This window comes from Magnolia sinica, chromosome 2 (assembly GCF_029962835.1).
Source record: "Magnolia sinica isolate HGM2019 chromosome 2, MsV1, whole genome shotgun sequence".
In the NCBI taxonomy this organism is placed as follows: Eukaryota; Viridiplantae; Streptophyta; class Magnoliopsida; order Magnoliales; family Magnoliaceae; genus Magnolia; species Magnolia sinica.
Window position 1 is genome coordinate 128,447,338 of NC_080574.1, and position 18,061 is coordinate 128,465,398.

The window sequence follows — 18,061 nt, forward strand, 5'->3', positions numbered from 1 at the left end:
TTTTCTTATAAGCGTACTCACTTTATACTTGAGATCATCCTCTTATTTCAAGAGATACAATCCACCTTTCTCCTTAGATTGAGTCGGCTTAGACGTGGTGTTCGATTTTGGGTAATAGTCCCATGATTGTGTTTTTTCAGCAAGACTATCGAGGTAATCCCATACCTCGTCGACATTTTTATTAATGAATTCTCCATTACACATTGTCTCGACCATTTGGCGCATGGAAGATGTCAGTCCATCGTAGAAAAAATTTGTAATGCGCCACGTTTCAAAGCCGTGTTGTGGGCGTGAACTGACTAAATCCTTGAACCTTTCCCAACATTGATAAAATGTTTCATCCTCCTTTTGGGTGAAGTTCATGATTGCTTTTCTAAGGGTAATCGTTTTATGATGTGGAAAAAATTTCTTTATAAATTTCCTCTACATATCATTCCATATGCCAATGGATTTAGGACGCAGTGAATGTAACCATATCTTAGCCTTCTCCTTCAAGGAAAAAGGAAAGAGTTTCAGCCTGACTATGTCCTCAGACACATTTTGAAAATATAAAGTGGATATGATTTCATCAAACTCTTTCAAATGTAGATATGGTTTTTCAGATTCAAGCCCATGGAACTTAGGAAGGAGTTGGATAACCCCTGGCTTGATATCCGTATGTCCTGTATTTTTAGAAAAAATCATGCATGAGGGCGTACTCACCCCCGCTGGTTGTAAATAATCTCGTAAAGTACGAGGCGGGGGTGCTTGATGCACCTCATTCTCATCTTGAATGTCCTCCACCCTAGGTTGGGGTAGAAGAGGTTGGTTTTCAGCCATCACTTCAATTAACTCAGGGAATTTCAAGTGGTGTTTAGTCCTGCGATGGATAGTTAACCCCTCAACCAATCTTCCTTCAGTTAAGAGACGTCGAGTGTTGTCACGGGCCTACTTGGGCATGAAACACTCGCAGCCCTCAATCAAATTTGAAACCTAATCCTAAGCAAGGAAAAGAAAATCTAGAAAGAAAGAGAGGGTTGGAAAGTAGTTACCAAATTGGAGTCCTTAAGTTAAAAACCTGCAAAAGAAAACAAAACAAGTCAGTTTCTAAAGAGAATGTCTAAAATTAGAAAATCCTTAAAAAGAAAGATAGAAGTAAACTAGTTTCTAAAAGAAGAAATTCCTAAAAGAAAGTGAAAATTTCTAAAATAAATTAGGAAAGTCCTAAACTAGAAAGTAAGTTACTAAAAGAGATCTGAAAAATAGAAAGTAGAGAAAGAGCTTACCGAATTAGAAATTTCTATCTTAAAAGGCTACAAAATAGGAAGGTTAGTTTCTAAACAAAAAGTCTATAAGTAGAAAATTTTCTAAAAATAAAAATAAAATTTAATAAACAAAGTTAGATTCTAAAAGAGTTAGAATTAGAAACTTACTAAAAAAAATAAATCCTAATTTAGAAATATCAAGGAAGAAATTAAGAAAGAAATTACTAACTTAGAAACCTATCTCAGGATCCTACAAAACGGAAAAAATAAGTTAGTTTCTAAAAATTGGGAAAAAACAAAAAATCTAAGGTTAGAAAAATCCTAATCTTAAACTAATCCCAAAACTAATTAATTTCAATAAGCGTAATCGTCAATCTCCGACAACGACGCCAAAAACTTGTTCACTCCCCAAGTATAGGGTTGTGATGTAGTAATAAACTCGATGAGACCAAGGTCGAATCCCAAGGGACTGAACCTTATACGTAATTTGAAAATAATTAGAACTAGAACTAGAAAAAGATGAAATCTAAATCAGGTGGATTTGAGGAATAATGATGAAATAGTAAACTAAAATATGTAGAATTCTAAGGTAGGAAACTAGGGATTCAGAGGATCCACTTGTAGAGATCAGGGAGATCTTATGCCTGCATTAAAAACTCATCTGGACTTGGAGTCTATCTTCATCCAGTTGAAGGGTGTAACCATAAAAATCATGACTGAACTTCCTTTAATATAGTTTTCAAGAGATGAAAGGTGTATGAATTAGAATGGATTCCATCACCAAACCATGCACAGGAGACAAAACAAACAATAGAATTAAACTAATTGGCAACTAATCATTGATGTACGAAGGTTAGGAAGGGTTCTATCATCTGACCATGTCCAGGAGACGATGGTGAACAACAGGGCTTCCTGACGTTATAATCAAAATAAGGCGAAGAACATGCTCAAAGCTATCGCAGACCCATTGTAATTTTAGTCACAACAGACCATTAAAAACTAAAAGCATTCCCATAATCAAACTAGTATCAAGTTCAATTCAGCCAAAATAAACACCAGCAAAAGGTCCCCCCATCACGCTACAAGCTTCACCTCTTAGCCCTAGCTAAGAGGTTTAGCCCAACATGATGGGTTAAATCTCTCAAAAATAATCATATAAAAAAAACAGTAATTAAACAAATAAAAATTCAAACAAAGCTTTCTCTGATGTCCTACTTCTCAGCAACTAATTCCCCGATTCGATCCTCCACTTTCTCTCCCTCGTCTTTCTTTTATAAGAGCCAGCAAAGTCGGTAGAGAGTTTCTGCATAAGAGGCTGTTTATGTGCGTAAGTTTATGCAGCAAGGCCTTTTTAGAAATTCCTTTACGCACACCAAACCGCACACTCTGTTCTGCAGCCGTGTTTGGATCTAGATTGAGAGGAGAGATCCTCTCATCTAAGTAATCTAACTTCATTGTGGGGTTGAAAGCCCATTTCTCAAGAGGTTGAATGGTCTGGATCATCAATCCGATCGTCCTTAAGATAACATAAGGGTCCACTAGAGTCAGCAGTGTCCGGGTCTTTTCGGAGTCCGTTGCTTGCGTAACAGAGGTGGAAACTCTGATTCTGCGTTACTGTGGGACCCACATGCAATGTTTTTTTGAAGAATCAGCGTTGTCCATTGAAATACCCTCGAAAAACCAGTTAAGAGTGAACAGTTTTGGATTGGATTCAGTGTGGCCCATAGATTTTCTCCTCTGTCGTCTATCCTCCGTTTGAATGGTTGAAATCCGATTCACGCTATCTTCTGCAATTCCTCCACCTAGGAGAGGGTCAAGTCCCCCCTCTGGGACACATTAGACGGTCCAGATCATGAAAAAGGATGATGGATGGGGCCCACTGTCAAAACCCAATCGCAAGCACGCCTGTCACTGGACATTTTTGGCACTATTTGGATGTTTTATACAAAAAGAAAGTGGGGCCCACTTCTGATGGCATTCTTGGAGATCTACTTCGTTCATCCTCTTCTTATTAACGTGTAAGCCCATGAGTCAAAGTATGAAGTAGATCTGAACACTAGGTGGGCCACATAATCCACATGTGATGAGTCACTACCAATAGTTGAAACAAGCCTCTTCTCAGTTACGTGCATGCATATGGAGTTCGTTATATTTACAGAATTGCCACTCTGCCTTCTAGAAACGTCCGTCGTTCGCTCCTCCTTATTGCACCATCCAAAAGAAGTGAAATTTGGCAAATATCCACCATTTTTCGTGCTCTTTTCATCAGTTGTCCAGATCTCCCAAGGATGTCCAAGATGCTTTCTTAATGGTTATTGTTTGATCTTATCCATCGGGTCACTTACATACTGATCCAAGGGCTAAATTTTGACGTGTACGGTTAATTTATGGTCCTCAGGCCATATATGAAGTTTCGAGCTAAACAGATGATTTGAACCCTGTAATCTTGCATTCTGAACCAATTTCGGGCCACTTGAGCTTCAGTTTCTTGATTTTCTCGGATCTCTGGCATGTAAATCCATCGATCTTGGTCTCCTGGGGTCTGTCCCTTGCCTTTGGTGTCATCAGAGCGTTAAATCCATGCTTTAAGCACCCTGTTTCAGTCCAAGCTCGTAAATACAACTTACATCACAAACACAATTAAAGTGAGCCGTTAAACAGTACCATGTTCGTAAATCCAGGCAATAACTGGAGTCTAATATGCAATATTTGACCCTCAACAGATACAATACATATATCGTGGTGGGTCCCACAGAACTTGGTGACGTAAATTGTAGCTAGTCTTCCTGCTCAACATGTTGGTAGCTGATCCGTGTCCTGTCAGTAGCTAATCCGCGTCCCCCGTAATTAGTCTACGATAGACTCTCATTTGGTGGGCCCACATTGTGGAAAGATCTCAAGTGTAGGTGATCTTAATCGTCTGGCAGGTGACCTACAAATGGACCGTATAAAAGAACATTAGCAGTATAATACTGAGTATGATAAGGTACAACATACAATCGGACCGATAGGATCATCCAATCCGTATAATTTTTGAAGATTGGCCCATTGATGATGGGATCCACCCACTGAAGGGTGTGGATCTCGGTACCAGTATCTCAAGTGTCAAGTTTTAGTACAGTGCATAGGATATATGTTTATGAAATCTGTTTTATAAATGCGCACGAATCAGAAAGCTGCTCTGTACGCGTGGACAGGGATTGCGTCCTGTCCCTTGGGGGATGGACTTGGTCGAGGCAGTGGATCTATGGGTCCCACCATGATATATACGTTTTATCCATGCCGTACATCCATTTTGTTAGATCACTTTTAAGGTATGAGCCCAAAAATTGAGGCTGATCAAGGCTCAAGTGAACCACACTGTGGGGATTGAACGGCCACCATTAAAATCGTATTGGGAGGTGCTGAAGTTTTGGTCAGGCTGATATTAGTGTTTTCCCTCCATCCAGGTCTACGTGAACAGGTTGGATGGCAAATAAACATCACGGTGGGCTGTAGGATGGTTTCAACAATGAGAGTTATTATCACCACTTCTTCCATTGATGTGGTCCACTTGATCTTTGGATCTATCTCCTTTTTCAGTTTATGCCATTAAATGATCTCTCAAGATAGATGAACGGCATGGATAAAACGCATGCATCTTTGGGGGCTTTATAGAGCCCCTGCTTGGACTGGGTCTTTCAGGCATGTGCAACTACATCCAAGCACAGTATGCATCAAAGTTGTTCATTAGTCTTGACGGCTTTTTTTAACACAGGCCCATCGTTTAGTCAAATCCCACCAAGTCAAGGGTGGAGGGAGTTCAGTTGGCCAAGACATATCAATATAAACTATCTTAATTGCTGAATCCTATTTTTATTCGTTCCTACGAGAGTCAACTAAAGAGAAATGTGTAATTTTGCACAAGATACATAGTGCATTTAAAATATGTGGAGATAATCGGAGAGAATTTCGTAAGTATAGAGCTAGCATCTAATTGAGTGATGACACTTTATCCATAAAGCAATAGTGCCCGAGCAAAATGTGGTTGAGTTAGTAAGGAGGCTTGGAATGGTTATCGATACCGCGATAGCAAGCTAAGAAGGAAAAAGGTTCCAAGGGTTCAATAGTTCTCATACAGTTATAACAACTATTAGGATGTATAAAGCATAAAAATAGTTTAATGCTATAAATACTAAGAGAATTCAGCATAAAAAATGGTCTTATATAAACCAAACTAAATCAAATCAAATCAATCTTCTAATTATCTATCATTTATATAACTTTTACCTGTACTTGTCATTTACGTTTTTTAGTGTAATCCATAGTAATATCAAATAATTGTTAACTTTAACTGTGATTCGAACCTACACTCATACGTTAGATTCAGTTCGAGTATCAAGTGAAATTCTCCATTCAGAGAGGTGTTCTGCAGTTGTTCTTCGCAGACAACTGTAAAAATTTTCTTTTTTGTTTTGTTTGTATTGAAGAGAAAAAGTCATTTTAATACGAAAGTCAGATGTGTATCCTATTTTCAAAGGATGAATCCCACCATTTAATTATCGCTTGATCAACTTAAGAAAAGTTGTACAAATGGCCGAATATGTGATCAATTTTATTAGAACTTGATCATATACAGTCGATTTCCAACGTATATGCCTATTTTGACGTTTATGGTCATAGTTGTTTAGTTTGAATTGAACCGTACATTCAACTTTGATATGTCCGCACTAATCACGTGACCGAGATTGAAATGGCAACAACACTAATAAACAGTTAAAAGAGATTCTCCGGTTCTAGTAAGGCACTATTAGTCATAATTGTCCTACTTGAATTGAAACACTTTGACAATTTAATCCATTATTTTAAACTCTTCTTTAGGGGTTCTTTAGCACCATGGATTTAAGCGTGTTTGAGGGGATTTCAAATCCCCATTGGATGTTTGGCACCATAAAGTAACTTAGGGCTTCAAATCCCCTCAAAGATGGGCTTTGAAATCCAAGGTGAATGCTCATATTACATCTAAAATCCTTTCAAGAGTTGCATGTGTAACATGCGTATCACTAAACTCTTAATCTATTGGGCACATGGCCTGTGATATCTCAAAGCAATTAGATTATCAATTCCATTACTATAATTACTTTAATACAATGATCTGTGCTGTCCAAACATTGTTCATATAAATCAACTATTTAAAATAATTGGTTAGTCACTCAGATGTGATCTTGTGCTTGTGGCTCATCCGAGACTTGGAATTTCATTATTTTTAGGCAAAGCACATATATTACAACCTAAGGAATTGTCGGAATTGTCACTCGGATGTGATCTTGTCGGAATTGTCAACCTAAGGAAAAACTTCACCCTGATGCCAGATAAATTAGCAAGTGGATGGACACATAAAAGAAAATAACATTTCCTTCTAAAAAATGCCCCTTGAATTCATATACGACAGAAGTCTCTAAATTTTTTTTTTTTTTTTAAAATGATATTGTTAATAAAAAATCTGAATAAAATATATTTGCAAAGCCCTAAATATGAATTATATAAGTCTTAAAACCTTAATTAAATTCATATATATATTTTTTTCAAAATAGTAGATTTATTAACCTTATTAAAACATCCTTAAAAAAATATTAACTTAAAACTCAAGTAACTCCTAAAATGACTTATTATTATTATTATTATTATTATTTATTTTAATATTTGGTCTCTAATAACCTTTGGCATTAACCAACATAAAAAGCTTGTTTATATTTTTTTAATAACATATTATATGCAAGGAATGGATAACCAGTCTCAAAGTTATGGCTGTTGGAAGTTGCCGTGCACGTTTGACTTTTTATTTTTTATTTTATCAAACTTCTGAGCCAATTTCTTTTGGTCCGAATTGTTTATGTGATTTTTCTTGGCTTGGCCTACAATACTCACTACAATACTCACCCAAGATGAGTATCATTATACTATTTGGATTATTAAAAGATGACACTAGGCCGAAAGGCTAACATCCCATCATACGCTTTTGTAATAAGGCGGGATTTATCCTTCCAAACGTCTAAAGTGAATGGTGGTACCAACAGAAAAAGTTATCATATGATTGTCCAGCAGATTGATTAAAAAATCCATAGGGTAAAAAGTCAAAGCACACCACCTGAATCCTGTTACTCTGCAAATACTTTGCAAAATCAATTACAAGTAAAGCCAGGGGTCACAGAGGTCCCTTTTTCTGTGGCCCCAAATGACTTATAACATTATATATATATATATATATATATATATATATATATATATATAGTCATGCTCCCCTACACACCTACGCACGTGCGCACCTTTGTACATGTGTCATGAGTGTCTAATCTGAACGGTCCATGTGATGCGGAATCCCATGAAACCTCATGTGCGAAATTTTCACCCTGATCTAAAATTCTGGTGGGTCATAGCAAAGAGAAAAGAAAATCAAGGTAGGAAAGTGTTTTAATTTTTCATGGCCCATAAAAATTCTAAATCAAAGTAAAACTTGGTCCCGGGAGGTTTCACGAGGTGCTGCTTCACATGAACGGTTCAGATTTTGGATCCACATCACGTATGATGGGTTCTCAAAAAAGTTGGTATGTAATAGGTACGAACTGATTCGCAGGTGAGCGTTTCCGTCCGTGTGTGTGTGTGTAACCCATATTCAGACAAAAACATGGTCAGACCCAATTTATCAACCTGGAAGAGGCCTCTAATCCCCCTAAACATGTCAGTTGACAATGTACCCACAAAAAGATTACTCATGGCACTTGAGCAAGCATATCCACCCCACCATTAAATTGTACTCCGTATAAACATGGGCCTTAGATCAAAACTATTGCTATTGTAGAAGAAATGAAAAGATAAGAAGAGAAAAACTATTGCCATCACAGAAGATAAGAAAAGATGAGCGGAGAAAAACTCACCAATTTTATTAGGCTGTTTGGGAGCGTGGATTTAGAACCCTTGGATTCGGAATCCTTTGGATTTGAAGACCTCTGGTTGTGTTTGGCACCCTAGATTTAGAACCCCATGTAATCTAAAAGAAGTTATGCATAGTATATTTGTAGGGGTTTGAATTTAATTACTAAATTAACTTTAATATCTTTAATTAGTATAAGTATATACTGTTTGACACAATATAAGCCCGTTAAAATATATACTTTGCCCGAAAATGATGAAATTCAAAGTTTCAAATGGGCCACAATTACAAGATAACATCCGAGTGACTAATTGATGTAGGGAAGGATCTATTGAGGTTGAGCACCGTCTTCCTCAAGGGATAATATTACTCCGTATCCATCGAGCCGACTCCTCACAGAGATGCCTCGAATACACAATAAGAGATACAAAATAGAAAATAATTCCAATAAAATTCGTCATAAATTGATTGATGATGAAAAACGAGCTTCCAACCTCTTAAATAATAACATAAACTGTCGGAAGAAGTTTCGGAATCATACTATAACTAAAACTCCTAGAAATTGTGACTTACTATATTTATAGACTGTCATGATTTCCACTAGACTTCATGGTTTTCAAGAAAAACTAGTAAGTGTCCTATTTGGCTCAACCATGCTATTATCCTAATTATTTTGAGCACTTTTCGTGTTGGACACAACTCCTAAAGGCCAACGGATGAAGAGTTATAATCAAACTAAAATTTACTATAAATAGTAAAAATGAAAATATAACGAAAATTCGACCATCGATCTGATAGAATCTTGCAAATTCAGTGTGGGAAACTCAGCGTAGTGGGTTGGGTGGCTAAAGTAGCTCGTCCTACCCCAAAATCATATATGACACGTCGGATAACTCATTTTGGTTTGCGAGATACGCCCGTTTTAAGGTTCTGATGGTCCGAATCACTTTCGCCTTTGATCGAGCCTTTCCTGGTCCATCTTGGCCATGAAAGTATACGTGACCCGCTCTACATCACTAACCAACAATTTTTAACCATTGGATTAAATGGATAATATTTGGACAGTGCAGATCATCACATTAAAGTAATTGTAGTGATGCAAGTAATTGTACCATGTGCCCAATTGATTCATAGCCTAGCAACACACATGTTCCACATGCAACTCTTAGAAGGATTTTAAATGTAATCCAAGTTTTACTTGGATTCCAGGGGATTTGAAACCCCAGTTACTTTTTGGTGCCAAACATACCGAGGGATTTGTAATCTCCTTCAAATCCCCTCAAAACCCCCCAAATTCATGGTGCCAGATGACCCCTAGCTTGCATAACATTTTTTAATATGTATGTATTCATGATTGTATATAACAAAGACTCATATAGCTAGGTACACATCATACAACTTATCCCGGTTCAACTCAAACAATGACACTATTGTTAACGGTTGAATATTGTATATTAGACCCTAGTTATTACCTGCTTTTACGAACATGATACTGTTTAATGCCTTATTTTAATCGTGTTTGTGCTGCAAGGTGAATTTAGGAGCCTGGACTGAAAAAGGGTACTAAAAGCATGGAATTAATGCTTTGAAGTCACTAAGGCAAGAGACGGACTCTAGGAGATCGAGATCGAAGAATTTGCAAGCCCGGGATTCGAGAAAATCCAGTGTTTCACGCTAAAGAGGCCTGAAAATCGCTCAGAATGTAAGAGCACAGGGTTTTTACCATCCATTCAGCTCGAAACTTTATATATGACCTGAGGACCATAAATTAACCGTACATGTCAAATTTCAGCCATTGGATCCTTATAGAAGTGCCCCAACGGATTGATCAGCCAAAATCCTGATTTGGAGCCCGCCTGATATCTGGATATGCTTCAAATTCAATCTCAACCCCTTAAACAGGGCGACAAAATGGATGGACGGAATGGATCTCACGAATACATTACCTTGGGACCCACACATGTGATGTATGTGCACAACGTGTACAAGGCCGACCCACACCGGATCGAGTTCTTGGTCAAAGGGGTCTTTGACCCGTGTTTTCTTTAGAAAACCAAGAAACAAACGGTGGACGGATGTCCAACTGTCGGTTCATGATTGTGGGCCCCACCTATCGTCCAAACGGACAATCTGGACCATCCATTACGTCTAGGGGGTGGTTATGACCCTCGCCTAGATGTCCTTTTGACTCAATGCAAATGTATACATGTGGATCGTCAGAAAATGTAGGATGAACGGTGAGTTGGTTTAATGCAGTGGACCGCACAAAAATCCCTTCTTCCCGACTGGTTTTTCGTTAGGAATCCAATGAACGGGGTGGATTTTTTAGTGCCGTTGCCGGGGATTGACGGTTACGTTTTCTGAGATTAATTAGTTTTAGAATTAGGTTAAGATTAAGTTTTTTTTTCTTCTAATCATTAGGTTAGGATTTTTCTGTTTGATTTTTAGAAGCTAACCTAATTTTCCTGTTTTGTAGGATTTTGAGATAGATCTTTTAAATTGGTAATCTCTTTCTAATTTCTCTATTTTTTTTTCTATTTTCAGAATTAGGGTTTTATTTTTACAAACTTTCTAAATTTAGAAACTAACTTTCTTTCTATTTTAGGTTTAGAACTTTCTTAATTTGTTTTAGAAATTTTCTATTTTCTAGTTTTAGAAAATTTTCCCTTTTTAGAAACTAGTTTTTCTTTCTATTTTTCTTTTTAGGATCTTTCTATTTTTAGAAATTAATTTATTTTATTTTCTTTTGCAGGATCTTAACATAGGAACTTCTAATTTGGTAACTTCCTTCTAACTTCTCCTCATCTTACTTTCCATATTGCTGTAGGATTTTTTTTCTTTTATTTTTCTTAGGATTAGATTCTGAATTAGGGTTTTATCATAGAAGAGTGGATACGTCAATATGCTAAGATGGATAAGAGATATTGGGGAGGGATGTATAATGATTATGATGTAATTCAACTTATATCTCAAGATTTTTCTCAAACCATCATCAAGAACTAACTAGAATATTATGCTCCATCAGTTAATAAGTCCTTACGCGATCATAATTATGGAAATGAGGACTATTATCAACTATCATATTCTCCCACATATGATCCGTATGACTATAACCAATGGAAACATCAACATTGGGAAGATGAACCAACAACATGTTATAATGATTATTCTCTTGGATACCCTACCTTTGAGATCCAACCAGAAACGATCTAAGAGGATTCATTTCAACGTAACATGGCCTGTCATGCGGAAATTAGAAAAACTTTGGAAGCACTTACCTCAAGTGATAATTCTCTTGGGTCCTCTACTTTCAAAATTCAACCAGAAACAATCCAAGAGAATTTAATTCAAAATTCCTTCCAAACTCTAGAGCTCAGCTAATAAAATATACTTCAAAGACTGCAAGAACTTAGAAAAGATATTCAACAGTTAAGTTCACGTGATGCGATTATGGAAAATACTGCTATTGAGAATGAAAAGTTAGATTGTGATAATGAGTATATGGTTCAATTTCCTAAAGAATCGATCTCGGTAACGGTCTAAAGGAATGGTCAAGAGACGTGGGTGTCTTTCAAATATAATAATAGTGATACACTTCACTCACATAACGCATAGGATTTCAATGATGAAGTAGAGGTTAGTTTATTCGAACCTCAACCTAATTTAGAAATAAAATGTGAGGAAAGTGATTCCATCTCAGGTGTGCACTGTATGGAATTAGACGATGATGCGTATTAGGATGGCGATCATGAATGTTCAGCTCAAATTCTCCTGGAATCAATCTCAAGTATGGCCCTGGTTAGTGATCAAGAAGTACATGAAGTAATCGGTCATAAGGATCTACTCCACTCATCTGACATGCCTGATTTAAATATGGAGGATGAGCTCCTTGCAACCGACCCTTCTAAATCTTGTGAGACATGTTTGGACCACTCTCTTGAATTGAATGATGATACGATTCAGGAGAGGGACGAGTCGCTTGATATGATTTTGTGAATTGAAACTAGCCAGTTAAGGCCACCATCTGAGTTGTCAACCCTTGACAATACAATGCCTTTACTGGGTGGTACCGATGAACAAAGTTTTCACATAAATGCGTCACTAATTGATCCTCAATTTGTCTGTGCAGGGTAAGAGCAAGAGAGCATACCTCCATCTACTTTTAAAGACGATGGAGTCCTTGAACATTTCATTACAGATGTCAATGTGGTAAATAAGTCACTCTTAGCTGAATTTTCCAACTCTTTAGACGATTGCTTGACACACTTTTCAGATTCAAACAATCCTATGATTAAAGAAATAGTGGAGGCTTCGTAAGAGAATATCTCGGTAGTTGTTACTAACCGAGAGAACCCTTACTCTGAAACCCATTCTTCCCTAGATCCCGACCGTTTACCATTAACGGAGGAAGAGCTGAAAATTGAACTAAAGTCTGAAACTTCGGAATTTGTCGAGATTACATCATTTTGGAGAAGTTTTCTGAGTTTTATTTACTTGTAGTCTTTGATTCACCATGGGATACTAACTTTAAAACTTTTTCTGTCATAGGTGAATCATATATACTTTGGATACCTCAGGCAAATCAACATTTTTTTTTGATGAGGTCCATAAATTTCTCTAGACATTCATGCTCCAGGGTATCCAAGCCTATTGCAAAAAGGGCTTTTGGATGATCCTGTTGAGAAACCTACTGAAAAATTTATCCAGATATTGACCGGAAGAGGAACCTTGCGGTATAACTGAGTAGCTTTTCCTCTGCTTTCATAGGACTAAGGTATTCACTCCCCAAGTATAGGGTTGTGATGTAGTAATAAATTCGGTGAGACCGAGGTCGAATCCCAATGGACTGAAACCTGTACGTTGTAGAACTAGAACTAGACTAAGATGAAATCTAAATCGAATGAATTTGAGGGAATAATGGTGAAATATTAATCTAAAACTTAAAGAATTCAGAAGAAGGAAACTAGGAATTCAGAGGATCCACTTGTAGAGATCGGGGAGATCATATGCCTGCTTCAAGAATTCAACTAGACTTAGAGTCCCATCTTCATCCAGTTGAAGGATGTAACCAAGGAACTCAAAACTGAACTTCCTTTGATCTAGTTTGCAAGAGATGAAAGGTATATGAATTAGAATGGATTCCATCACCAAACCATGCTCAGGAGACAAAGTAAACAACAGAATTAAACTAATTAACAACTAATCAGAGGATTATGAAGGTTAGGAAGGGTACCGTCATTCGACCATGCCCAGGAGACGATGGTGGACAACAGGGCTTCCTGATGTCATAATCATGAAAAGGAAAGGAACATGCTCAAAGGAAGGGTACCGTCATCCGACCATGGTCTGTTGTAATTTTAGTCACAACAGACCATTAAAAATTGAAAATATTCCTTATAATTAACTAAATTCAATATCAGTTCAGTCTAGACAAAAGGCACAAGTAAAAAGTCTCTCCATCACGCTACAAGCTTCACCTCTTAGCCCTAGCTATGAGGCTTAGCCTAACATAGACATGATTACGATTAGTATCTTAAAGAAAAGAAAGAAAACCAAGAAAATTAAGGAAGAATGGAACTGGCCAGCCTCCACTCTCTCTCTCTCTGCTCTACGTTCCTGCCTTGTATCCACCGTCTCTAAGATGATCCTCTACGACCCTCTCTCTATCTCTTTTATAGGCAACCAAAGTCGGTTCTGTATGCCAGAGGCGGTGCTTCCTTGCGCAGCTAAGAAATTGTCTGCGTAAAGCTGTTTACGCAGCGAAGAAAATAGATGTAAACCTTCCGCTTTCCTTGCTTTATTTCCTAAAAATTCACATCACCTAGGACATTTTTGGACGGCCAATATAATGGACAGATTGGATCTTTTCATCGGCCAACCGTGGTGGCCCACCTGGATCGACAGATCCGGCCGTAACTCCCTATTGCGAAACACAGTTGCCGCAAGTAGACTCTGTTTCGCGTGTTGGCCCATTTATTGAAGCCAAGTGAAAAATCCACTCCATCCATTGGTTTCAGGACGAAAAGCCATCTGGGAAGGAGTGTTTTTAGAGTGAAATTGGTGTGGCCTACGAGCTTGTCTACTCCGCTGTCTATCTTATGTTTAACGGCTAGGATTTTGTAACAGCTTGAATGGTCTCGAAAGGTCACCTAGATGAGGGTCGTGGCCACCTCCTGAGACAGGTGAACGGTTCGGATCATCGAACCGGATGATGGGTGGGGCTCACAATGCAGATCAGCGTCCGCACCTTGCGAACATTGTACACAAGAGTCGGATCGAGTTAGCGACCGCTGACCGTGTTTCATTGGTCCAGTGTGCCTCCTGTGCACGTGAGATGTGCACACTCATGTTATGTAAAGTGGGTCCCATCTTGATGTTTCGAGAAATCTACTCTGTCCATCTGCTTTTTTAGCTCATTTAATGGATTGAGACCAAAAGTGAAGCATATCCAGATATCAGGTGGGCCCCAGATCAGGATTTTATGGGTTGATCTACCCATTGGGTCACTTTCAAAAGGATTTGGAGCTGAAATTCGACATGTACGGTTACTTTATGGTTTTCAGGCCATATATAAAGTTTTGAGTCGAACAGATGGTGAGAACCCTGTGATCTTGCATTCTAGACGACTGTCAGGTCCTCTTTAATGTGAATGGCTTAATTTCCTTGGATCTCTGGCATGTAAATCCATCAGTCTTGGTCCCCTGGGGTTTGTCCTTTGCCTTTGGTGTCATCAGAGCATTAAATCCATGCTTTAAGCACCCTATTTCAGTCCAAGCTCGTAAATACACTTTACATCACAAACATAATTAAATTGAACCGTTAAACAGTACCATGTTCATAAATTCAGGCAGTAACTGGGGTCTGATATGCAATATTTGACCCTCAACACAACCCCCAACCAGCATCTTGCTAGTCCCGAGCAAAGTATGCGAAAAATACGTTGAGAATTTAAGGTCGATTTCGATAAACTCGAGTGATTTTTGAGAAACAATCCATATCCTAGAATTCTAAGATTCATGAATGTTGGGCATTACTATCTCCTGGACTCGAGCGCACGGTAAATTCCATAGTCAAGTTCAAAGTATTAATCCATCAATTAGAAAAAATTCTAAACATTGAGTTCCATGGGTGTATAATGTAGTCTCGACTTATCATCATTAAGGGATTCAATCGTCAAGTTCCATGATAACATTGATGATCAAAAGAGCATTCAGGACAATTAAAACCTAAACCAGAACTTGCCTTATAGTTCTTCTTTCTCTCTCTCTCTCTCTGTCTCTTTCTCTCTCTCTCTCTCTCTCTCTCTCTCTCTCTTTCCCTTTCATTCTTTTAGCTTTTGATTTTTCCAACGAGGGGGAGGGGAATCCAATCCGCACCTATAGGGAGCAAACCTATGGTGAAGATCGTACACCCAACCCTTTTCTAATGACAACTGTTTTTTATTAATTGGGTATTCTTTTTCTTTCATTCTTTTTTTTTCTTTAAAAACTTCCTTTTCTTTTTCTGTATTCTTCTTATTGAACATGATGGACAAATTCCCTAGGTTAGTTCCTTCCATGCTTAATGATCACCAAGTTACAATTCAATATCGAATTGAAACCTTAATGGGCAAGCGAGATGTCGCTTGTGAAATCATGACTCAATCAATATTTAAAACTTCTAATCATGGATTAACAGTTCAAACTTAACTGTGAAATCTAATAAATAACTAAATCCAAGAGTCATAAATTACCAACATCACTTACCTTGTAATTCTAAATCCAAGATGGCCGTCAAAATCACTTCAAATTCACAAAAAATTCCAGAAAAATTTTCAAAAATTTTCACAATTTTTTTTGCTCAAGACTAATAAAATACCAATTAGGTAACCTAATCTCCCACCCCCAACCTAAAATCTACATTGTCCTCATGTAAAAGATATAAGCATGTAATGCACATGAGACAATGAAAATAAAAGAGAAGCGATGGAAAGATAGTACCTGACGAGGTAATTGAACGGTCTTTTCAAAGAGATATAGCGTGAGAGTGGGTCAACACAAGAGTGAAACCACCAAAAGCAACCTATCCTAAAACAACTTAGAAAGCAAACTAACCTAACGGCATAAAGCCGACTATCCTAGAACAGCATAAAGCAAACTACCTTAGTCCTATGAAAGCAGGGGAAAAACTACTCAGTCATACCCCGAGGTTCCTCTTCCGGCCAATATCTAGATAAATTTCTCAGTAAGTTTCTCAACAGGATCATCCAAAAGCCCTTTTTGTAATAGGCTTGGATGCCCTAGAGCATGACTTTCTAGAGAAATTTATATACATCATTATAAAAAAATTTCGTTGATTCACCTGAGGTATCCAAAGTATATATGATTCACCTGTGTCAGAAAAAATTTCAGAGTTAGTAACCCATGGTCAATCAGAATCTACACATAGATGAAATTGAGCAAAATTCTCAGAAAGTGATGTAGTCTTGACATCTGAAGTTTTAGACTTCGGCTCAATTTCCAACTCCTCCTCCTTTAATGGTAAACATTCAGGATTTGGGGAAGGAGAGGCTTCAAAATAAGGGTTCTCTCGGTCAGTGATAACTTCCGAGGTATTGTCTTGCGAGGCATCCACTATTTCTTTTATTATAAGCTCATTTGAATCTGAAAATTGTGCCAAGGAATCGTCCAAAGAGTTGGGACATTTAGCTGAGAGTGACTCATTTTTCACATTAAAATGTGTGATGATCTGCCCAAGGATTCCATCGTCTTTAAAAGTAGATGGAGGTATGCTCTCTTGCTCCAGCCTGCGCAGACAAATTGAGGGTCAGTAAACGAAGTATTAACGTGAGGACTCTGTTCATTGATACTACTCAGAAGAGTCATTGAATCGTCAAAAGTGTATAACTCATATAGTGACCTCAACTGGTTGGTTTTAACTTGTAGAGTCATATCAAGTGGCTCGTTCATCTCCCGAATCATATCATCATTCAATTCAGGGGAGTGGTCTAAACATGCCTCACAAAGGTTTGAAGGTTTAGGTGGAAGCGATTCATTCTCCACGTTTAAATTGGTCATGTCAGATTGGTGGAGTAGATACTATAGTTGACAACTTTCTGAACCTCTTGATCATTGATACCGGCCAAAATGGAGATTAAATCCCAATACTCATCATCGTCCAATTCAGTGCAGTATATACTTGGGACGGGATCACATTCCTCACATTCCATTTTTAGATTAGGTTGAGGTTCGAATAAACTAACCTCTTCCTCATCATTGAAATCTTGTGTGTCATGTGAGTGAAGTGTATCACTACCATTATATTTGAAATACACCCACGTCTATTAACCATTCCCTTGGACCTTCATCAAGATCGACTCATCAGGAAATTGAACTATATGCTCATTAATGGGCTCCAACTCCTCATTCGTAATTCCAGAGTTCTTCAAAAGTGAGTTAGGATCACTTTCCTCGCATTGTATTTCTGTAATGAATTGAGGCTGGGATGAACGAGCCTTCTCTACCTTATCAAGGCGCGAATTAAGCGCTTTCAATGATTTTCTAATTTTCGCAAGACAGGCCATATTCGCTGAAATGAATCCTCTTGGATCGTTTCTGGTTTGATCTCAAAGGTAGGGGATCCAAGAGAATAGTCACTATAATCCATTATTGGTTCATCTCTCCAATCTTGATGTTTTCACTGATCATAGTTATACAGGTCATAGGTGGGTGAGTTTGATGGTTGTTGGTATATATTATCACCCCAATAATCACGATGACCCCAATAATCACGTACTGTTTTCTTAATCGGTGGGGTGTAATTATTTTCCCTCATATAATCGCGTATAGACTTCTTAATCGGTGGAGAATTATATTCCGGTCGGTTCTCAATCATGGTTTCAGAAAAATTTTGAGGTGGAGGTTGTTTT

The 18,061-nt window shown here is 37.8% G+C and overlaps 1 non-coding gene across 1 annotated transcript; it reads left to right on the forward strand.

Annotated features, from left to right (window-relative positions):
- Nucleotides 1-274: 274 nt before the first annotated feature.
- Nucleotides 275-381, forward strand: LOC131238263 (small nucleolar RNA R71). Its single transcript, XR_009167669.1, has one exon. It is a non-coding gene; the product is annotated as a small nucleolar RNA R71 (small nucleolar RNA).
- The last annotated feature ends 17,680 nt before the right edge of the window (nt 382-18,061 follow it).